This window comes from Schistocerca nitens, chromosome 2 (assembly GCF_023898315.1).
Source record: "Schistocerca nitens isolate TAMUIC-IGC-003100 chromosome 2, iqSchNite1.1, whole genome shotgun sequence".
Taxonomy (NCBI): Eukaryota; Metazoa; Arthropoda; class Insecta; order Orthoptera; family Acrididae; genus Schistocerca; species Schistocerca nitens.
This window is the reverse complement of record NC_064615.1, coordinates 156,891,437-156,916,958: the sequence shown is the minus strand read 5'-3', so window position 1 is coordinate 156,916,958 and position 25,522 is coordinate 156,891,437. Positions and strand designations below refer to the sequence as shown.

General features: G+C 43.1%; 1 protein-coding gene and 1 pseudogene across 1 annotated transcript in view; both read left to right on the top strand.

Annotated features, from left to right (window-relative positions):
* The window catches only part of LOC126234892 (uncharacterized), a 260,388-nt gene that overhangs the window by 45,699 nt on the left and 189,167 nt on the right, over positions 1-25,522 (top strand). The gene's annotated exons all lie outside the window — the stretch shown is intronic.
* On the top strand, positions 22,643-22,760 carry LOC126238396 (5S ribosomal RNA; annotated as a pseudogene).

Here is a 25,522-nt window from a genome sequence, read left to right as displayed (position 1 = left end):
TGTGATATTTGTCGCCGAAACTAGTTTGGGATAATAAAGAAATAAACGAATAACAAGGTGTTTTGCATCAAGGCGGACTCAATTTGTGATATTACTGTTTTTCTATGCAAACACGGACCAAATGGAAGAGTTCCAAGATAATACTGTTGGTGCTGTTCAGTAGGTAACGAGTGTTCGACGATGTCCAGACGAGAGAATTAAACGATGTTTGTATCGGATTAAAACAAAATAAATGTTCGTAGTTACAACATTACGGCATTTGTTATTTCACAGTGAATAGGCAAAAGTCATGGGAAGGCAATGGGACGCGAGTTGATCGTCGGATGCTGAAGCCTATGGGGTGCATTTATTTTCTCACGGTCCTAGTAGAAATTATCCGCCTGGTTAGCCGTGCATGTTAAAATACTGCTTCCGGGACGAAGAGGTGCGCTGGTTCCGGATAGAAGCCGACCGGCCGGATTAACCACGAGGCCCGGTGTGCCGGTCAGCCTTGTTGTGGTTTATCGGAGACATCCCACATAGATGCAAATTTGCCTGGTACCCATGCCTCACTTCAGTTACACGATTCACAAACATTTAGAAAACTTTCGCTCACTTTCACCACTTTCACGTGAATAAAGCTGTACGCAGGCAGTTGGGTTACACATATTCTCCCCTGCAAGATAACGAGGTTGCGACAGGACGGGAATCCGCTCACGGCTTAAGCTAACAACGCCAAATCCATAAATAACCATTCCGACCCTGCGACGCTGGTGTGCAAAGGCACGATGAAAAGAAAAAGAGACAGAACTTTTTGAGTGGGTTCCTGACACCTCACATTCAAATCGACGGCGATCTGATTCATGGTCTTACCCTTGCGTCTGTGTCCGCCGGGGTCTGTACTGGTATTAAAATAATTCTCCGTCATTGTTACGTCTCAGTATCGTCAACTTTACATCGAAGTACTTGCGTCAGCAACTCGTCATGTCAACTCAGAACCACATACCAGAGTACTGTACTCTGATATGTGGTTCTGAGTAGACAAGACGAATTTCAGACGCAACTTCTTACATCTGAAGATGATCCAGAATGATCGAAACATATTATCCAATTAAAAATGTGCAACTGAAACGGGACAATAACTGAGAATTATCTTAAGAAAAACCACATACCAGAGTACAGTTCTCTGGTATGTGGTTCTGAATAGACAAGACGGATTGTAGATGCAACTACTTAGATCTGAAGACGATCCAGAACGATCGCAACATGTTATCTAATAAAAAATGTGCAACTGAAACGGGACAATAAATGAGAATTATCTTAACAAAAAATCTGTTCGTATCAAAGGCCTTAATTTCAGGAAGATATTTCTGAGAAGCCTTACTGCACTGTATGGAAGTGAAGCAAGGACTGTAGGAAAACAGGAAAAGAAGAGAATCACACCATTTAAAATGCGATACAGAATGATGTTGTAAATTACGTATACTGATAAAATAAAAATTTTCCGCAGAATCAGCGACCAAAAGAGGATACAGTAAACAGTGTTTGGAAGAACGAACAGTATGACCCCACAAGTGCTGTAGAGCCAGGGAATAATTTCCATGGTATTACAGCGAGCCGTTGAGGGCGGAAACTGCATAGGATGGCACGAAGTAGAATGTATGCAGCAAATAACTGAAGACGATTGGTGCGAGTGCAATTCAGAGACAAGAGGTTCCCATAGGAGAGGAAGTCGTGGCGCGGCACATCAAACCAGTTGGATGAGTGATGACACAAAACAACTTATACTAACCTAATTTTTCCGATGGAGAAATACCTAGGCTGTTCCTTCGTCAAATTAGTACCAAATATGTTTTCCTAATTTCTCTGTTAAATGACCTCGATATCGTCGGTAAATTAATTCGATCTGTGACATTAGTAACGAACGAATGCAAAAGAGTGCAGAGATTCTGATAGCAGGTATGCGCCATATTTTGAGAATAATGGCGCCTCATAACAGCTAAACACATTCTCTATTATGCTGATAGAGCGAAATTCCCTTTCATTTACATATTCGTTCATGGCCTTCAGGAGAGCCTGGAGTAAAATATTCCTATACTATATCTCAATTAACTTAAGTGCGTGTTATAAATAGTTTTCTACTCTTGCATTCGATTTACTGCTATAAGTGGGGAGATTACGACTAGTGGTGATCAGAAGATGACTAAGTTATTGCGGTAAGGTAAGAATAACACCAAGCGCTGCCGGTTTAAATAAAACGTCATGTTGATGCATATCTACATCTACATCTACATCCATACTCCGCAAGCCACCTGACGGTGTGTGGCGGAGGGTACCTTGAGTACCTCTATCGGTTCTCCCTTCTATTCCAGTCTCGTATTGTTCGTGGAAATAAAGATTGTCGGTATGCCTTTGTGTGGGCTCTAATCGCTCTGATTTTATCCTCATGGCCTCTTCGCGAGATATACGAAGGAGGGAGCAATATACTGCTTGACTACTCGGTGAAGGTATGTTATCGATACTTCAACAAAAGCCCGTACCGAGCTACTGAGGGTCTCTCTTGGAGAGTCTTCCACTTTCGCGATTACTAAATGATCCTGTAACGAAGGGCGCTGCTCTCCGTTGGATCTTCTCTATCTCTTCTATCAACACTATCTGGTACGGATCCCACACCGGTGAGCAGTATTCAAACAGTGGGCGAACAAGTGTACTGTAAACTACTTTCTTTGTTTTCGAATTGCATTTCCTTAGGATTCTTCCAGTGAATCTCAGGCTGGGATCTGCTATACCGACTATTAATTTTATATGGTCATTCCATTTTAAATCACTCCTAATGCCTACTCCCAGATAATTTATGGAATTAACTGCTTCCAGTTGCTGATCTGCTATATTGTAGCTAAATGATAAAGGATATTTCTTTCTATGTATTCGCAGCACATTACACTTGTCTACATTGAGACTCAATTTCCATTCCCTGCACCATCCGTCAATTCGTTGCAGATGCTCCTGCATTTCAGCACAATTTTCCATTGTTACAACCTCTCGATATACTACAGCATCATCCGCAAAAAGCCTCAGTGAACTTCCGATGTTATCCACAAGGTCATTTATATACATTGTGAATAGCAACGGTCCTACGACAGTCCCCTGCGGCACACCTGAAATCACTCTTGCTTCGGAAGACTTCGCTCCATTGAGAATGACATGCTGCGTTCTGTTATCTAGGAACTCTTCAATAAAATCACAAACTTGGTCTGATAGTCCATGTGCTCTTAATTTGTTCGTTAAACGACTGTGGGGAACTTTATCGAAAGCCTTGAGGAAGTCAAGAAACTCGGCATCTACCCGGGAATCAGTGTCTATGGCCCTCTGAGTCTCGTGGACGAATAGCACGAGCTGGGTTTCACACGATCGTCTTTTTCGAAACCCATGCTGATTCCTACAGAGTAGATTTCTAGCCTGCGGGTGTCTTCGTTAGGTTGACACTTCGCTCACACGGGAACAACTACTCCTCTACCCAGGCACACTCACGTCTTAAATACACTTTCTCAACAGCTTTCCAGCCCTCACCATGCGCCGCGACTCTATCAAAGTTTAGCTCACGACCAAAGCGGATTCGATAACGTGCCGCACGCCGGTTGCCCTACCATGCGCGGTATATAATCAAGCCTAGTTATCCAACCCGGGAAAGGCGACCTTTAGTTTAGTCTGGAATCCAAACCACGCGTCATTGCTGACGACTCCTCACGTTACTGAGAGGCGAAAACTAGAAATAAAGGCTCGTTGAGCATTTCCGTAGTCTGACCGGGGCGCGACTACGCAAACTAGTCAAGCCGTTTACCGTCAGGCGAACGACCAGGCCGTGCCAAACAATGAATGAGTTTGACAGTGATATCGTTGCCAGAAGTCCAGAACTTACAGTTCATTCCGAATCTTAAAAATACGCTTGTTGAAACCATACTTCCAGTTAGATTAAATTAATACAAATTTGTGTCGATACATTATTGCTATAAATTTGAATGACGTAAATAAATATGACTGATGGAATCATGACGTCTCTCGTTATGGGGGAAAATGTCAGGTTATACTCTACTTCCACACATATACTCTGGAAAGCACTGCAATGTACATGGCAGAGGGTACTTACCACTGTACAACAGTTTCTTCTCATTTCGGTTGAGAATGGACTCCCGAAAGCATGCTTTATAAACGTCGCTGTGAGCACTGTAATTAGTCTAATGATATTTTGGCCGTCCTTAAGGGAGTGGCGCATAAAGAGCTCAAAATTATCTCTAGATTCGTCACTTAATAACTGTTGCCGAAACTTTGTAAGTCTATCTTCAAGCTTCGGCCAATTCAGATTTTCCAGTATTTCCATGCCGCTCTCTTTTAATTGAAGCTAACGTGTGACCTCTTGTGACCATTAGTTATTCAATATCCCCGGTTAATCCTATTTTGTATGGGTCCGACTCACTTGAGCAATATTCTGTGATGTGTCTCATGAGTGTTTTGTATTTGGTCTCTTTTGTATACTGAATTTCCCCTTTGTCCTGTCAATGAAACGAGATTTTCAATCTATATTGCCTAGAACCTATATCATTTACTGCACGTGATGCTCTACAATGATACACTGGAGTGACACAATAAAGTGCTACTCCTGCCGCTACTTGTGAGAAAACACTAGGATAACAAATTCGATTTATGTAAGTGTAAAGATGCGTTCTTTTTTTTTCTATTTTCTTTCTAAAGCTGCATTTAGACAGCTAACGCCTACCATCTGTTAAATTTTGTGCGAGTCGTAGTGCTCCACTCAGTCTACTTAGCCGGTACCCATGGCCCCAAACGCGCAACGAAATTTAACTACACAGCCGAAGTCGCGGGTACCGTTGCCCCGACAGCAACACGTAGAGGTGGGGTTGCATAGAGGTCTATTGTCCGTTTTTGTTTAGCGTATAGGCGTGATTACTTCTTGAAATTATAGTATAGGAATTTACGAAATGGAGTATTATAAAATATTAATATTTCGAAGATAAAGAAAGAAACTAGGACAGCTCGACGACTCTGGGCAGAGCGTCCTATTGTTAGTTTATGACACAAGATAATGCATTACTGTACAAGTGTTGATTAGCTACAGTATTTATGTTTCCATTCTTCTATGTTAATGCAGTCTAATTATGAACTTAACGTGGCGCCTGGTACAATGACCGGCAACTTAATATCTTATTTACTGAATTAACAGATTTCTCAAATGATTTTTATTCCCGTTTGTGATCACAATATATAGTCCTTCGACGACGACAAATTTCAGTCCGGCATAAGAAGTCAGCCTCATCCTGCCAACGGCCTTGTCAAAGATGGTGGAGGAGCGGATAGAAGTTCAGGGCACCCTCTTGTCCTAGGTGTGGGAAATTGCCCCTAAAGGCGGAAGAATCTGCAATGATCAACGACATGAGGATGCAGAAGGCAATGGAAACCACTGCATTAAAGACACGTAACGTATATCCACAGGCCACGGGGCCTGTAATTGAAGAAGTGTCATGATGATCTCTCCATTGGCAAAAGATTCCGGAATAGTCCCCCATTCCTGGAAAAAGCGTTCGACAATATAAAATGGTGCAAGCTGTTCGAGATTCTGAAAAAAGTAGGGGTAAGCTATAGAGAGAGACGGGTCATATACAATATGTACAACAACCAAGAGGGAATAATAAGAGTGGACGATCAAGAACGAAGGGCTCATATTAAGAAGGGTGTAAGACAAGGCTGTAGCCTTTCGCCCCTACTTTTCAATCTGTACATCAAGGAAGCAATGATGGAAATAAAAGAAAGGTTCAGGAGTGGAATTAAAATACAAGGTGAAAGGATATCAATGATACGATTCGCTGATGACATTGGTATCCTGAGTGAAAGTGAAGAAGAATTAAATGATCTGCTGAACGGAATGAACAGTCTAATGAGTACACAGTATGGTTTGAGAGTAAATCGGAGAAAGACGAAGGTAATGAGAAGTAGTAGGATTGAGAACAGCGATAAACTTAACATCAGGATTGATGGTCACGAAGTCAGTGAATTTAAGGAATTCTGCTACCTAGGCAGTAAAATAACCAATGACGGACGGAGCAAGGAGGACATCAAAAGCAGACTCGTTATGGCAAAAAAGGCATTTCTGGCCAAGAGAAATCTACTAATATCAAATACTGGCCTTAATTTGAGGAAGAAATTTCTGAGGATGTACGTCTGGAGTATAGCATTGTATGGTAGTGAAACATGGACTATGGGAAAACCGGAACTGAAGAGAAACGAAGCATTTGAGATGTGGTGCTATTGACGAATGTTGAAAATTTGGTGGACCGATAAGGTAAGGAATGAGGAGGTTCTATGCAGGAAGAGGAGAGGAAAGGAATATGTGGAAAACACTGATAAGGAGAAGGGACAGGATGATAGGACATCTGCTAAGACATGAAGGAATGATTTCCATGGTACTAGAGGGAGCTGTAGAGGGCAAAAACTGTAGAGGAAGACAGAACTTGGAATACGTCAAGCAAATAATTGAGGACGTAGGTTGCAATTTCTACTCTGAGATGAAGAGGTTAGCACAGGAAAGGAATTCGTGGCGGGCCGCATCAAACCAATCCGTAGACTGATGACCAAAAAAAAAAAAAAAAAAAAAAAAAAAAAAAAAAAAAAAAAAAAAAGGCTCTTGAACGAACAATTAGCACTTACAGGGCCTCTTATGGCGCACCATCACAAACATTGAAGCTACATCATCAGATGGTGCTCGTTTCATAAACAGTTTATTTGATGCCAACAACATGGAACGGTTTTGGCTCCAGAGCAGGAATGGAAATTATGTGTGAACTTGAATCCCGATTGACTACCTGGTCAAAGAACACAGAGGCAGAGTTAGGACTATTCGCTCTCCTGTTGTTGATTAATATTTCGTGGTAGATAACATATGATACCAGTCATTGTTCTATGGTGGAGCTTGTTGCTTACAGTGTGTTGGTTTCTAGGCAAGCACTTTTTATACTACTGGCCATTAAAATTGCTGCACCACGAAGATGACGTCCTACAGACACAAAATTTAACCGACAGGCAGAAATTGCTGTGATACGCAAATGATTAACTTTTCAGAGCACACAAGGTTGGCGCCGGTGGCGACACCTACAACGTGCTGACTCGAGGAAAGTTTCCTACCGATTTCTCATACACAAACAGTAGTTGACCAGCGGTGCCTGGTCAAACGTTGTTGTGAAGCCTCGTGTAAGGAGGGGAAATGCGTACCATCACTTTTTCGACTTTGATAAAGGTCGGATTGTAGCCTATCGCGATTGCGGTTATCGTATCGCGACATTGCTGCTCGTGTTGGTCGAAATCCAATGCGTGTTAGCAGAATATGGAATCGGTGGGTTCAGCAGGGTAATACGGAACGCCGTGCTGGATCCCAACGGCCTCGTAATCACTAGCAGTCGAGATGACAGGCATCTTATCCGCATGGCTGTAACGCATCGTGCAACCATGTCTCGATCCCTGAGTCAACAGATGGGTACGTTTGCAAGACAACCATCTGCACGAACAGTTCGACGACGTTTGCAGCAGCATGGACTATCAACTCGGAGACCATGGCTGAGGTTACCCTTGATGATGCATCACAGAGAGGAGCGCCTGCGATGGTGTACTCGACGACGAACCTGGGTGCACGAAAGGCAAAACGTCATTTTTTCGGATGAGTATAGGTCCTGTTTACAGCATCTTGATGGTCGCATACCTGTTTGGCGACATCGCGGTGAACGCACATTGGAAGCGTGTATTCGTCATCGCCATACTGGCGTATCACCCGGCGTGATGGTATGGGGTGCCTTTGGTTACTCGTCTCGGTCGCCTCTTGTTCGCATGGACGGCAGTCTGAACAGTGGTCGTTACATTTCAGATGTGATACGACCCGTGGCTCTACCCTTCATTCGATCCCCGCCAAACCCTACATTTCAGCAGGATAATGCACGATTGCATGTTGCAGGTCGTGTACGGGCCTTTCTTTATACAGAAAATGTTCGACTGCTGCCCTGGCCAGCACATTCTCCACATCTCTCACCAACTGAAAACGTCTGGTCAATGGTGGCCGAGTAACTGGCTCGTCACAATACGCCAGTCACTACTCTTGATAAACTGTAGTATCGTGTTGATGCTGCATGGGCAGCTGTAAATGTACACGCCATCCAAGCTCTGTTTAACTCAATGCCCAGGCGTATCAAGGCTGTTTTTACGGCCAGAGGTGGTTTTTCTGGGTACTGATTGCTCTGGATCTATGCACCCAATTTGCATGAAAATGTAATCATATGCCAGTTCTAGTATAATATATTTGTCCACTGAATACCCATTTATCATTTGCATTTCTTTTTGGTGTAGCAATTCTAATGGCCAGTAGTGCAATTTGTGGTTGGCGCACCAACTGTTTGAAGTGACACTCATAACGACCCCTCTTTGTACTCGTGCCTTGTAAACGACAGACTTTTTACTAGTCGAAAATCCGCGACCGGCGAGGTCGTTGCCGGCTACAAACTTATACATTACTTGGACAGTTAAATTGTTGTCCGCGACTAAGCAGAAAATGAAATATGTGGATCAGACTTTTCTTGCTAGCATCTCACATATGTTTATAGCTTTCCTGAAAACGCTGCAGGAATTGTAGGTAACAGTGTCGTATGACATCCCTGCTGAAGACCATTTCGACCAGCGGTTTGATAGCCTTGTGCTGGGCCGGATGGCGCCACGACGGTCGTAAACTTTTGCCTCGTCTGCGTCTGCTGCCCGCATCTCGCAGGGCAGAGCGACGGCAGGGGGTACGGTAACACTTACGTCTTCAAAAATTATGAAGTTGTCCCAGCGATGCGTCTTGACACGGATCGAAATTTTATTTGTGTGTGTGAGTGTGTGTGTGTGTGTGTGTGTGTGTGTGTGTGTGTGTGTTCGAGATTCCCACAGTTAAAATTTTATTCGTTAAAATGTAGCGATGTGTTGAATGCCAAAAGTAAAGGAAGAAATCATATTTGTGTTCTTTAGCGAAGTGTAAGTTGCGGTGAACATTTTTGATAAAATTGTGTGCTTGTCATGGACTTGAACTAAGACCTAGAAAGATAAGATTTTCAAAATTATGTCTGTAACCATGTACAATTACTGAGTTGTACTGTCCAATACCAGCACTATATTTTTTCTCTGCGACTCTGTACCACTGCCATGTTGGTCTTGATGGGATACCAGTTCGATTTTACACAGAATACGCGAAAGAACTTTCCCCCCTTCTTGCAGCGATGTACCGTAGGTCTCTAGAAGAGCGTAGTGTTCCGAAAGAATGGGAAAGGGCACAGGTCATCCCCGTTTTCAAGAAGGGACGTCAAACACATGTGCAGAACTATAGCCCTATATCTCTAACGTCGATCAGTTGTAGAATTTTGGAACACCTATTATGTTCGAGTGTAATGGACTTTTCTGGAGATTAGAAATCTACTCTGCAGGAATCAGCATGGGTTTCGAAAAAGACGATCGTGTGAAACTCAGCTCGCGCTATTCGTCCACGAGACTCAGAGGGCCATTGGCACGGGTTCGCAGGTAGATGCCATGTTTCTTGACTTCCGCAGGGCGTTTGATACAGTTCCCCACAGTCGTTTAATGAACAAAGTAAGAGCATATGGACCAGCAGACCAATTGTGTGATTGGAGTAGAAAAATTATAAATACTATACAATACTATTGTGTTATTGGATTAGAAAAATTATAAATACTATACAAGGGCGATGTACATGAGGACAATATTATGGAAATGGAAGAGGATGTAGATGAAGTTGAAATTGGAGATACGATACTGCGTGAAGAGTTTGACAGAGCACTGAAAGACGTGAGCCGAAACAAGGCCCCGGGGGTAGACAACATTCCATTAGAACTACTGACAGCCTTGGGAGAGCCTGTCCTGCCAAAACTCTACCATTGGGTGAGCAAGATGTATGAGACAGGCGAAATACCCTCAGACTTCAAGAAGAATATAATAATTCCAATCCCAAAGAAAGCAGGTGTTGACAGATGCGAAAGTTACCGAAGTATCAGTTTAATAAGTCACCGCTGCAAAATACTAACGCGAATTCTTTACAGACGAATGGAAAAACTGGTAGAAGCCGACCTCGGATTCCGTAGAAATATTGGAACACGTGAGTCAATACTGACCTTACGACTTATTTTAGAAGAACGTTTAAGGAAAGGCACAACCACTTTTCTAGCATTTGTAGACTTAGAGAAAGCTAAATTCACTGACTTCGTGACCATCAATCCTGATGTTAAGTTTCTCGCTGTTCTCATTTCTACTACTTCTCATTACCTTGGTCTTTCTCCGATTTACTCTCAAACCATACTGTGTACTCATTAGACTGTTCATTCCGTTCAGCAGATCATTTAATTCTTCTTCACTTTCACTCAGGATACCAATGTCATCAGCGAATCGTATCATTGATATCCTTTCACCTTGTATTTTAATTCCACTCCTGAACCTTTCTTTTATTTCCATCATTGCTTCCTTGATGTACAGATCAGTACCCAGAACAACCACCTCTGGCCGTAAAAACAGCCTTGATACGCCTGGGCATTGAGTTAAACAGAGCTTGGATGGCGTGTACATTTACAGCTGCCCATGCAGCATCAACACGATACTACAGTTTATCAAGAGTAGTGACTGGCGTATTGTGACGAGCCAGTTACTCGGCCACCATTGACCAGACGTTTTCAGTTGGTGAGAGATGTGGAGAATGTGCTGGCCAGGGCAGCAGTCGAACATTTTCTGTATAAAGAAAGGCCCGTACACGACCTGCAACATGCAATCGTGCATTATCCTGCTGAAATGTAGGGTTTGGCAGGGATCGAATGAAGGGTAGAGCCACGGGTCGTATCACATCTGAAATGTAACGTCCACTGTTCAGACTGCCGTCCATGCGAACAAGAGGCGACCGAGACGAGTAACCAAAGGCACCCCATACCATCACGCCGGGTGATACGCCAGTATGGTGATGACGAATACACGCTTCCAATGTGCGTTCACCGCGATGTCGCCAAACAGGTATGCGACCATCAAGATGCTGTAAACAGGACCTATACTCATCCGAAAAAATGACGTTTTGCCTTTCGTGCACCCAGGTTCGTCGTCGAGTACACCATCGCAGGCGCTCCTCTCTGTGATGCATCATCAAGGGTAACCTCAGCCATGGTCTCCGAGTTGATAGTCCATGCTGCTGCAAACGTCGTCGAACTGTTCGTGCAGATGGTTGTCTTGCAAACGTACCCATCTGTTGACTCAGGGATCGAGACGTGGTTGCACGATGCGTTACAGCCATGCGGATAAGATGCCTGTCATCTCGACTGCTAGTGATTACGAGGCCGTTGGGATCCAGCACGGCTTTCCGTATTACCCTGCTGAACCCACCGATTCCATATTCTGCTAACACGCATTGGATTTCGACCAACACGAGCAGCAATGTCGCGATACGATAAATCGCAATCGCGATAGGCTACAATCCGACCTTTATCAAAGTCGAAAAAGTGATGGTACGCATTTCTCCTCCTTACACGAGGCTTCACAACAACGTTTGACCAGGCACCGCTGGTCAACTACTGTTTGTGTATGAGAAATCGGTAGGAAACTTTCCTCGAGTCAGCACGTTGTAGGTGTCGCCACCGGCGCCAACCTTGTGTGCTCTGAAAAGTTAATCATTTGCGTATCACAGCAATTTCTGCCTGTCGGTTAAATTTTGTGTCTGTAGGACGTCATCTTCGTGGTGCAGCAATTTTAATGGCCAGTAGTATAAAAAGTGCTTGCCTAAAAACCAACACTCTGTAAGCAACAAGCTCCACCATACAACAATGACTGGTGTTATATGTTATCTACCACGAAATATTAATCAACAACAGGAGAGCGAATAGTCCTAACTCTGCCTCTGTGTTCTTTGACCAGGTAGTCAATCGGGATTCAAGTTCACACATAATTTCCATTCCTGCTCTGGAGCCAAAACCGTTCCATGTTGTTGGCATCAAATAAACTGTTTATGAAACGAGCACCATCTGATGATGTAGCTTCAATGTTTGTGATGGTGCGCCATAAGAGGCCCTGTAAGTGCTAATTGTTCGTTCAAGAGCCTTTTTTTTTTTTTTTTTTTTTTTTTTTTTTTTTTTTTTTTTTTTTGGTCATCAGTCTACGGATTGGTTTGATGCGGCCCGCCACGAATTCCTTTCCTGTGCTAACCTCTTCATCTCAGAGTAGAAATTGCAACCTACGTCCTCAATTATTTGCTTGACGTATTCCAAGTTCTGTCTTCCTCTACAGTTTTTGCCCTCTACAGCTCCCTCTAGTACCATGGAAATCATTCCTTCATGTCTTAGCAGATGTCCTATCATCCTGTCCCTTCTCCTTATCAGTGTTTTCCACATATTCCTTTCCTCTCCTCTTCCTGCATAGAACCTCCTCATTCCTTACCTTATCGGTCCACCAAATTTTCAACATTCGTCAATAGCACCACATCTCAAATGCTTCGTTTCTCTTCAGTTCCGGTTTTCCCATAGTCCATGTTTCACTACCATACAATGCTATACTCCAGACGTACATCCTCAGAAATTTCTTCCTCAAATTAAGGCCAGTATTTGATATTAGTAGATTTCTCTTGGCCAGAAATGCCTTTTTTGCCATAACGAGTCTGCTTTTGATGTCCTCCTTGCTCCGTCCGTCATTGGTTATTTTACTGCCTAGGTAGCAGAATTCCTTAAATTCACTGACTTCGTGACCATCAATCCTGATGTTAAGTTTATCGCTGTTCTCAATCCTACTACTTCTCATTACCTTCGTCTTTCTCCGATTTACTCTCAAACCATACTGTGTACTCATTAGACTGTTCATTCCGTTCAGCAGATCATTTAATTCTTCTTCACTTTCACTCAGGATACCAATGTCATCAGCGAATCGTATCATTGATATCCTTTCACCTTGTATTTTAATTCCACTCCTGAACCTTTCTTTTATTTCCATCATTGCTTCCTTGATGTACAGATTGAAAAGTAGGGGCGAAAGGCTACAGCCTTGTCTTACACCCTTCTTAATATGAGCCCTTCGTTCTTGATCGTCCACTCTTATTATTCCCTCTTGGTTGTTGTACATATTGTATATGACCCGTCTCTCTCTATAGCTTACCCCTACTTTTTTCAGAATCTCGAACAGCTTGCACCATTTTATATTGTCGACCGCTTTTTTCAGGTCGACAAATCCTATCAAAGTGTCTTGAATTTCCTTTAGCCTTGCTTCCATTATTAGCCGTAACGTCAGAATTGCCTGTCTCGTCCCTTTACTTTTCCTAAAGCCAAACTGATCGTCACATAGCGCATTCTCAATTTTCTTTTCTTGTAAGCAGCTTCGATGCATGAGCTGTTAAGATGATTGTGCGATAATTCTCGCACTTGTCAGCTCTTGCCGTCTTCGGAATTGTGTGGATGATGCTTTTCCGAATGTCATATGGTATGTCGCCAGACTCATATATTCTACACACCAACGTGAATAATCGTTTTGTTGCCACTTCCCCCAATGATTTTAGAAATTCTGATGGAATGTTATCTGTCCCTTCTGCCTTATTTGACCGTAAGTCCTCCAAAGCTCTTTTAAATTCCGATTCTAATACTGGATCCCCTATCTATTCTAAATCGACTCCTGTTTCTTCTTCTATCACATCAGACAAATCTTCACCCTCATAGTGGCTTCAATGTATTCTTTCCACCTATCTGCTTTCTCCTCTGCATTTAACAGTGGAATTCCCGTTGCACACTTAATGTTACCACCGTTGCTTTTAATGTCACCAAAGGTTGTTTTGACTTTCCTGTATGCTGAGTCTGTCCTTCCGACAATCATATCTTTTTCGATGTCTTCACATTTTTCCTACAGCCATTTCGTCTTAGCTTCCCTACAGTTAATATTTATTTCATTCCTCAGCGACTTATATTTCTGTGTTCCTGATTTTCCCGGAACATGTTTGTACTTCCTTCTTTCATCGATCAACTGAAGTATTTCTTCTGTTACCCATGGTTTCTTTGCAGCTACCTTCTTTGTACCTATGTTTTCCTTCCCAACTTCTGTGATGGCCCTTTTTAGAGTTGTCCATTCCTCTTCAACTGTACTGCCTACTGCGCTATTCCTTATTGCTGTATCTATAGCGTTAGAGAACTTCAAACGTATCTCGTCATTCCTTGGTACTTCCGTATCCCACTTCTTTGCGTATTGATTCTTCCTGACTAATGTATTGAACTTCAGCCTACTCTTCATCACTACTATATTGTGATCTGAGTCTATATCTGCTCCTGGGTACGCCTTAAAGTCGAGTATCTGAAATGGCTCTGAGCACTAAGGGATTCAACTGCTGTGGTCATTAGTCCCCTAGAACTTAGAACTACTTAAACCTAACTAACCTAAGGACATCACACACATCCATGCCCGAGGCAGGATTCGAACCTGCGACCGTAGCAGTCTCACGGTCGAGTATCTGATTTCGGAATCTCTGTCTGACCATGATGTAATCTAATTGAAATCTTCCCGTATCTCCCGGCCTTTTCCAAGTATACCTCCTCCTCTTGTGATTCTTGAACAGGGTATTCGCTATTACTAGCTGAAACTTGTTACAGAACTCAATTAGTCTTTCTCCTCTTTCATTCCTTGTCCCAAGCCCATATTCTCCTGTAACATTTTCTTCTACTCCTTCCCCTACAACTGCATTCCAGTCGCCCATGACTACTAGATTTTTGTCCCACTTTACATACTGCATTACCCTTTCAATATCCTCATACACTTTCTCTATCTGTTCATCTTCAGCTTGCGACGTCGGCATGTATACCTGAACTATCGTTGTCGGTGTTGGTCTGCTGTCGATTCTGATTAGAACAACCCGGTCACTGAACTGTTCACAGTAACACACCCTCTGCCCTACCTTCCTATTCATAACGAATCCTACATCTGTTATACCATTTTCTGCTGCTGTTGACATTACCCGATACTTATCCGACGAGAAATCCTTGTCTTCCTTCCACTTCACTTCACTGACCCCTACTATATCTAGATTGAGCCTTTGCATTTCCCTTTTCAGATTTTCTAGTTTCCCTACCACGTTCAAGCTTCTGACATTCCACGCCCCGACTCGTAGAACGTTATCCTTTCGTTGATTATTCAGTCTTTTTCTCATGGTAACCTCCCCCTTGGCAGTCACCTCCCGGAGATCCGAATGGGGGACTATTCCGGAATCTTTTGCCAATGGAGAGATCATCATGACACTTCTTCAATTACAGGCCACATGTCCTGTGGATACACGTTACGTGTCTGTAATGCAGTGGTTTCCATTGCCTTCTGCATCCTCATGTCGTTGATCATTGCTGATTCTTCCGCCTTTATGGGCAATTTCCCACCCCTAGGACAAGAGAGTGCCCTGAACCTCTATCCTCTCCTCCGCCCTCTTTGACAAAGCCGTTGGGAGAATGAGGCTGACTTCCTATGCTGGAAGTCTTCGGCCGCCAATGCTGATTATTTATCAAAATTTAGGCAGTGGCGGTAATCGAACCCGGGACCGAAGACGTTTTGATTATGAATCAAAGACGCTACCCCATTTTTTTTAAACTCATATTGTTCGCTTCTGTTCGCTCCATCTGCTCGGGGCGGACGTCGTAAGACATCCGTTTATGTTCGTTATAGATCCATTAACTCAGTATTTTTTTATTACAGAGGGCAGCTAACCCTTTGACCGAACACGCTGAGCTACCGTGCCGGCAGTAGACCACGGGTTGGATTCAAGAGCCATAATTTCTAAATATTTGTAGCTAAAAGTTATTCAAAAGACTTACATTATCAGATACGACTAACAGAGCACACAAAGATGGTCTGAATAAGAGCAGTATATGAATGTGTTCAGTAGCGCGAAAGCGCGACGGAGATATTTATTCAGGTCCAGGTGGTATGCGCTACCACGAACAGGTTACGTTGTTGAAAATGCGAGACAGTGAGCGTTCCAATAAGAGTTAAGTGACCTACTAACTCCTCCCATACGAGTTGTATTAAAAAATAGCGTGAATCTTGTAATTTCGCATGTTGTATTTGTCATATTTGTGAGATACGATCTTTTCGTTGTCGTGTTGGCAAACACATGTGAAAACATTCTGTTCAGTCTTAGCAAAATCGGATATTAACTATGTCGTCAACTGTCAAAATATGTGTATTTTGATATTAACGGCGATTATTTATATAAAAACTCATCAGATAATTTGTGTTGTGGTATGCTAAAAGAACGGAATAAAGTACAGCAAAGTATTTGAGATATTAAATATTGCTTCTGTGTATCTACTGCGAAGAGAAAAAGGGTTTATGAGTGGTAAAAGCGTTTAGAAGGAAGCCTTGAAGACACTGAAGATGACAAGCACTCTATAGCCCCAGCATATCATCAGCCGACGATATGGTGGAAAAAATGAGAGATACAATTATGAACGACAGTCGAATCACCATCAGAGAAGTCGCTGACGATGTTGGCAAGTATTTTCGTTCATTCCACGAAACCATTTCGGTTATTTTGAGAATAAAACGTATGGCAGCAAAATTTGTTCCAAAACTGTAGAATATCAAATAAAAACAGCGGCGACTAGAAATTGCACAGAAGTCGCTAAATGAATTCAAGAGTAATGCAAAAATACTGAATCGTGTCATAAAAGGTGATGAAATATGCATTTATACATATGACGTAGAAAATAAGACTCGATCATCCGAACAAAAGCATTCTGGATCACCAAGACGAAAGAAAGGGCGACATGTGGGGATAAATGTAAAGGTTATGCTCCCATGTTCTTCGGTGCTAACGGCATATGCATCATGAGTTGTTGTCACGAGGTTGAAGGATGAATATTTATTTTATTTAGCGTACGGCAAGTACAAATCACGTTTATAGAGAAATAAGCTGCTCCAATAACTTTATAACTTTGGCACTAAAAACAAGACATAAAGAATTAAATACAGTTATGTCATGAACAACATATATATATAATTACAAATTAACATTTAGGTTTTTAATATATTGAACTGCACTTCGAGTCGCATCCAGGAAGTCCGTTGTTTAACCTGAGTAGGCTCTCAGAGGGCACTCTGCAATGATGTGCCGGATCGTCTACTTCTCAGCGCCGCAGTCACACTTTGGGGATGGTGCTCTTCCCAATTTGTCTAGAGAGTCCGCACATCGACCGTGGCCCGTCCTGATCCTGTTGAGGATGGTCCAGGTTTTACGTGGTAAGCCAAAGCCCGGAGGTCTGTTAGACGGTTTCAGTAAGGTGTTTACCTGTGGTGGTGCTGATTCTTCCCGTTCTTCAAGACAGAAACCATTTTCCTCCAGATCTTTGGCCCTTATAAGAGGTGGATGTCTAGAGCGCAATCTATCTCTGTCAATGCCATTGCTCAAAGCGTGAATCGGAAGTTGCGGGTTGTCTTGTATTTTTTTAAATTCTCTGAGAAGCGCATGTTCTCTTCGTAAGTGAGGTGGCGGTATGTGGCTGAGTACAGGTAGCCAGTGAATGGGGGTTGATTTTATTGTACCTGAAATAATCCTCATATTTTGGTTCAGTACTGTGTCCACCATCTTGGTGTGAGCGCTCTTTAGCCAAACAGGGGAACTGCCGCATGAATAAGGAGTACGACTAACAAGCTAAACGCCAGTAACTGCGACGAAACATTTCACGGCTTTTACGCTTCTACAACTTCGTTGCTTCTTCGTGAATCTTTGGCCGTAAACAGTAACGTAGAAATGTCTCAGCCTCCATAATCGCTAGAAAAGGCCACGCATGACTTTTGTCTGTCGCCAGAAATAAAGAAAACCTTAAAAGGTTGTCGTTTTGCAAGCATAGAAGAGATTAAAAACACATCGCTGAGAGAGCTAGAAGCTGTGACAGACATTAATTTCAGAAGTGTCTCGGTGACTAGAGAGAGCGCTGGCTTAAGTGCGTAATGCCTTATGGGAACTGAGGAGGATAACAATGATGTAGACAAATAAATAAAATTCTCTAAAATTTTTTTTTCAGCACATCTCGTACATATCTCAAGAAATGACCAAAAGAGTAACAATCAGAGATATTCCAGCTAAAAAAGACGTTTACCGAAAATTGTTCTTCTCGCACAACGTTCCCGAACTTGGGTTATAAATGTAGATGTGTGATCCCGGTATTCCGCTTAATGTCAGGGATGGGTTGTACATTGATCTTGCATTGAACTCTCGGTGGTTTTCAAAGATGCACGCACACGCAGACGCAGACACACACACACACACACACACACACACACACACACACACACACACTTACGTTATACTTGCTCATTTTGTATATTACCCATGAGCATTGTACAAAAAAAACTCTTATCCATCTTCTAAAAATAATATTTTACGAAAAAGCATTTTGCTTATTAATGTGCACTTACACGGGCCATATTTTGTGGCAATATGTGGCCGCAATAATGTTATCGTCAACAATCGTATAGTGTGGCTACAATGTAATGCAATATTGCTTTATGGCCGGGCTGATAGGGCAGGCTGTTACACTGTAGTTGCAAAGGTATGGCGAAAGCGAAATATTTTTCGTATGGCCGGGCCATATGTACCTTAGCCTTTATTTGAAAACACTTCCATTTCACTTTCAGCCTTGCTTCCTCTTTATCAGGCAGACAGCGCTGTCTTACCAAGCCAAGTAATCTGAGCGGTCAGACAACAATATTTCAAAAAATTGTGTGCGGATGAAAGGGCACTCAATTTTTTTGTTATCTACAGGAATAAAGGAGTGGGCAAATGAAAGAATTACGAACTGCACCATGTGATACGTACTTCAACAACCAGTGCTATGGAATGCAGACAGCACACAGTATGCAGCGAAAAGATATGCACAAATTTTATCCGTCCGGGGCGGCCGAGCGGTTCTAGGCGCCACATTCTGGAACCGCGCGAACGCTACGATCGCAGGTTCGCATCCTGCCTCGGGCATGGGTGTGTGTGATGTCCTTAGGTTAGTTAGGTTTCAGTAGTTCTAAGTTCTAGGGGACTGATGACCTCAGAAGTTAAGTCCCATAGTGCTCAGAGCCATTTGAACCCAAACTTTATTCCTCACTCTTAGAGGAAGAAAATACGTTGTGTGCATGCGGGTCTGGAAACGCTTTATTTTCATGTTAGAAACTTTTCGCTTCTCTTCATGATCATATCTATCATGGTATACACACAGGGACAGAAAGTACCAGTATTCCGTGAAACTTTTTCCACTACGTGAAACGTTTTCTTACATAAAATGTTATGTGACCAGACGGAACTACTTTCGTCATGTAACAACTGTAGGTTCTTTGATTGCTTTGGGAGAAGGATTATTACACTAGAACACTTGAATTATTAGTTCGCTGTATTACATAAATGAGCAAAACATCACTTAATTTTGACACACTTCTTTGGCAGAGGAATACTGGATATTTTACAGATATCACTGACTAGCAAAGCACCATTTGATATACTAACTGTTCTCTTGAGGCGCAAAATGTAACATTTACGAAAGAACAGAAAATTTTGTCACTGTCCTACTTATTGACGTTGACTGTTGTAGCTAAGATCTCGAATTGTGTTGAGCTCTTGCGTGCTCAACACTATATTGACCTCAGTGCTAGGACACTACTGTTGCTGACGTGAGAGGGAAGTGCAGTTGATTCTCCCTCACGGGTACACTTCTATGAATGGTTCATTCAACAATGTGTCAAGCCTCTATTTAGTGCAAATATGCTGCTCGCAGATGAGCCTTCGTTTCAAAGTAATCGGATTGCAAAATTTTCTCAGTCAGCACATATGGGCTATCCCCAGAATCCTTATGAAATTGTAAAATCAGTCACTAAAGAGTTTTCTCTCAACGCTTGGTCCGGCATTGTTGGTGGTCAACTGAGAAACTTAATATGGTGTCTTAGAGGATACTCCACCTGTTCTGTTACAAGGGGCAGTCAAATAGTCAAATTAAAAGGAGACGTATTGAAAACAGTAAGTAAACTGTTCTTTATTTCAAAAGTAAGCACCATAACTGTTAATATATTTATCCCACTGTGATACAAGTCATCAATGCCTTCTTGGAAAAACGTTTGCGGCTGCCTACTGAACCATGTTTGGAGTGCATCTCTTCGTATGACGCAGATCGAGGGCCGCGAATGTCTTTCTTTAGCTCTCCAAAAATACTGAAACTGCTCGGGGATAGATCCGAGCGGTACGGAGGATGTATAAGGATTTCCCAGCGAAACTTTTGCAGCAATCTTGTCTGCGTGTGGGCCCGCCTATCCTGTTGCAAGAAAATACCCCCCCCCCCCCCATGTTGCCAAGGTCGTTTCGATTACACTACAACGTTTCGCTGGAAAGGCCGTATACGTCATCCACTCGGTTCCGATCTCTCGCATGCGATTTCCATAATTTTAGAGCCCCGAACAAAGACATTCGTAGCCGTCGATTTGCTTCGGACGAAGACTGCACGACTAGGTAAAATCATGGTTCAGCCGGCAACCATAATCATTTTTCCACGATGAAATTAACCGTCTTGTCTCACAATAGGATAAATGTATCAACAGTTATGGCACTTACTTTTGAAATAATAAACAGTTTACTTACTTTTCATGTGTCTCGTTCTCATTTGACTGCCCCTTATAGAACATGAGCCTTCAAGAATGCGACAAAACATGTCCTCATGCACGGTGGAGCTCCTCCGCATTTTAGTGTTAATGTTCGTAGCCATCTGAATGACAGTTCCGTGATAGATGGATAGGTAGAATAGGACCCACTCAGTGCATCAGAAAATCAATGCGACGACGGGTTGATACACGTATCATTGCTAACAGAGAGCATTTGGAACATTCCATTGAGAAAAGTTTTTCGTGCCCTGCTGATACTTCCTTTTCCTGTGCGTTTCTTGTGATTAATGTGTTGAAGAATTGTGGAAACAGTTTTAACATGGAAATAAGGCGTTACCGAACGCATGTCCATATAACATATATTCTTGCTCTTCGTTGAGGAATGTTTCCAAAAGTTTGGCGATACCTTTTTGTTACAACCTGCATGCTACGACTGAAATCTGAGAAAGGAGCAGCGCGGGGTAGGCGCGTGGTCTTAGGCGCCTTGCCACGGTCCTCGCGGCTCCCACGTTGGAGGTTCTAGTCCTCCCTCGGCCATTCGGGAATGGTTGTGTGTGTTAAAGTTAGAGTTAGATTAAGTACGGTGTAAGCCTTGGGACCGATGACCTCAACAGTTTGGTCCCATAGGAACTTACCACAGATTTCCAATTTCTGAAAAAAAGGAAGGGAAGTTACCTTTTTTAGATGTGTTGGTAGAGCGAAAGCCGGATGGACGACTGGGCCATTCTGTGTACAGGAAGCCAACCCATACAGATTTATATCTGCATAGCCATAGCTTCCATCATCCGTCTCAGAAGAGAGCTATGCTGAATACTTTAGTACACAGAGCCAGGACTATTTCCGACAAGGACCACCTCGGTCCCGAGATTAACCATTTGACGACTGTTTTCAAGAGGAATGGTTATTCTGCCGGTGAAATTAAATCAATATTGTCCAAGAAAGTAAGACACGATGCCAGCCATATACAAGAAGAGGACCAACACATAGCGCGGCTTCCTTCTTGTGGTGCTACAACGAGCAAGATAGCCAGAGTCCTGAAGAGGCAAGGAATAAAACGAGTCTTTCGACCACCTAGGAAAATCAAGGAAATGTTGAGATCAGTCAAAGATAGTCTCGGCTTAAGAGTGCCGGGAATTTATACTATTCCTTGCGAATGCGGCAAGAATTACGTGGGCCAGTCTGTAAGAACCGTTGCCGACCGCTGCATCGAGCACCAGCGCCACCTAAAATACAGGTATTTGGAAAAATCAGCGGTGGCTGAACATAGCCTGCTTAACAAGCATAAGATTTTACTTGAAGAAACCAGAGTAATAGCACACGCATCGAATTACTGGGACTCTGTGATCCGGCAAGCAGTCGAAATTAGACTTAGCGATAATAACTTGAACAGAGACAACGGCTATGCACTTAGCAACACTTGGAAGAGTGCACTGGATACAGAAAAATCGCAGAGAAAAACTTCCCGCACTTTACCTCCTGATTCAAGGGATGGCGCTGCACGCAACGCAGGATAGAAACTACATCTATGGAAGTAGAGGGCACCACTTCACTACGCGCCATATCGCTGTTGCTATGACGTATTCCAGCCAATCAGAAGCCGTCCTTGGCATATAAAAGTGGGAACCTCGCTAGTTCACGACAGTTTTACCCCTGCCGACGACCATGGAGGTAGTGGTCGAAAGCTTGGAGTTTTATCCTGAATTGACGCGGCATGTACATCGAGAGATTTTTATTCAAGAAATACGTCGCGAAAGACTTCGTAGCCACGTTGTCGGTGTTCGGTGCTACCGTCACAATAGACGATTTGCAGTGCCGAAACATAATAGTCGTTCCCATAGATTCTTAAGACTTCTAAACTTCGTTGAAGCTGCATCATGTGTCTTTCCGTGTTGGTGGACAGCACCTTGCCAAATGTCGGTTTTTACGAGCTCTGTATATCTGAATAATTGACAACGGCCTTGCCGCAGTGGTAACACCGGTTCCCGTCAGATCACCGAAGTTAAGCACTGTTGGGCTGGGCTAGCACTTGGATGGGTGACCATCTGGTCTGCCGAGCGCTGTTGGGAAGCGGGTTTCACTCAGCCCTTGTGAGGCAAACTGAGGAGCTACTTGACTGAGAAGTAGCGGCTCCGCTCTCGGAAACTGACATACGGCCGGGAGAGCGGTGTGCTGACCACATGCCCCTTCATATCCGCATCCAGTGACGCCTATTGGCAGAGGATGAAACGGCGGCCGGTCGGTACCGTTGGGCCTTCATGGCCTGTTCGGGAGGAGTTTAGTTTTTTATATCTGAATAATTATTCATGTCCAGTACCTCTGGTCGTTGATGCACATCATTCATAAATTTCTAAGTGAACTGAACTAAAATAATGTCAACTTTTTTCAAATACCTTCATGGATTCATTGAGTCCCTTCACGAAGCCATTGCAAACGTCTGGTACCAGGAGATATAACCGTGAGATAAGCACTTTTAAAGAGGGACAGTCTATCAAACTTCTTTATGAGTTACCATTAACCAAAAACTGTAGATTGCTCAACAATCAGGTTGTAAGTGGTATATAATCTTCCATATCACTATTCGTCTTACAGTTCTCGGACGACATTGTTTTAAGACGATTCAAAAACATGTTCAGTATTCCGAAAAAGGTGTGTAACCGGCATCAGCTCAGGAGTTGATTGATAAGTTACGGAATCAGTTCACCTACTTAGAAAAGCACGCAGCCTCTAAGCCTATATTCTCTTGTCCTTACTTTTCTCTTGTGGAATCACACTGGACTTGCATTCGGGAGGACGAAGGTTCAATCCTGCGTCTGGCCATCCTGATTTAGGTTTTCCGTGATTTCCCTAAATCGCTCCAGGTAAATGTCGGGATGGTTCCTCTGAAACGGCACGACCGACTTCCTTTCCCGTCCTTCCCTAATCCGATGAGACCGATGACCTCGCTGTCTGGTCTCCTCCCCCAAAACAACCCAACCCTGTAGCTTATCCTGCTCAAATGCTCTTGTGGAATGCAAAAGCACGAGAGCGGCACTCGCTGTCGTCAGCACACTTCCGTGCATTTCGTGGCAATACTGTTCCCCATGCATACATAAGTGAAGTAAGCCACAAACATTGCCAAAAACATTGACAACATTGCCGGAGTAAATTTTCGGCAGAATGCAGTGCCTATCGCTCTTGTAAATACCTTTATATGTACTGTGTGCAGAGGCCGCGGCAAATGACCACTGCTACAAAACTTGTGTTAGAGATCATGGTTCCCTTCTACCACGGTGGTCACCGTCGCCTCCTTTGCGAAAGGCACGCGCCCGTTGCAGGCAGGCAGGTAGGTAGGTATGAAACGGGACAGTAGCGGTCTCCAGCGTCCAGACAGGGAGGGTCAGTTAGTGCGCCGGCAGTCCGCCAGATGGCCGAGGGATGCAGCGCCGCGTGGCGCCGCGGTCGTGCTGCGAGGCGGGCGTCAAAAGCCCTGCCTGCCTACCTGGCGCCGGTCGTAGAGCTATGTTACCTAAGGCCGCATTTATCTCACCAGCTGAGAGTCTGTCGCCACCTGTGACAGTCACGTTATGGTGGCAAGCTTCCTCACACACAAGCCGATTTAAAAACAGCTTCTCCTGCTAGTTCGAAGGTGAATTTCGTTATGGTAATATACACACATGCGCGCCGATTACATGGGTGGGCCGGGGCTCGACCACCCGTCTACATAATCTTGTGGCTGCGCCGCACCAACAGAATTTTTAGTTTGATAAAAACAATGTAAAATAAGTATTTCTCATTTTGTTTTGCAACTCCTTGTATAGGCCGTGTTTTCAGTTAAAATTGTTCGATGTGTGGTCCGCCTGTTACGCAAAACACCGTTTTTTCTCACTACCCAAACATGTTTCGGCACTACTGTGCCATCATCAGTGGGTTTTCGTTTTTATTTATTCTGAAATGTGAACATTTTTGTTAAATGATCATAAAATTATGTGCATCTTTAGTTCAAACAACAGATCGTTTCTTTTTGTGAATACCTATACATTTGGTGTGCATGAATTTTCTGGATCACTTGTGTGTTAATTACTACTGGTAGCTTGTCATCTGCAACCAAACGATGTTGATGAGAAAGTTTTTTGCTGGAAGTTAACCTATCTTCTAGAATGTAATTTAGTTTGTCGCGATGTTTTCGCTCCTATATTCGTTTTTACTTACGTTTTCGTGTGGCAAGCACTCTTTTTGATTGGACGCCAAATCGACGGCGTGTCTGTTCATAATCTGTGGTGATAGGGCGCTAGGATTGGAGCGTCAGTTGCTGGCACCAAAATAAACACAGTCTGAGCCTAACAATAAATTTATTGACAATTTAAGGAAAAAATCTTTCCAGAGTTCCACAAATTTCGCAAATTTTTACCCAAGAAACAAGACAACCAAAATAAATCTCAGTTTAACTTTACCATTCGTCCGCAATTCGCCAAAAATTCTTTGTAAGTTGTTTCAGATAGAAAGCTTAAATGGTGGAGTTGCACTAAAATTATAAAGGGCTGACCAAATGTATCTCAGTGATCAAACAACACAACCCAAACAACAATAATTACCATAGAAAATGGAACAAAAAACAACCCCTTTGTGGCGCTCAAGTGCGACTAACATGGGTCCGAAATGTTTGTAATATAGAAATATACAATAACATTACGTCAGGTTGGTGACAGCTTAACTACTATCAGTGAGAGTAAATAACAATTTCCTACATTTGACTCTGGCGCCGCAGCGCTAACAAGAATTTCAGTTAAACAACCTTTAAAGTAATTACCTAACAGTACAGACCTTGAACTGACAAAATCGATGGTCGAGT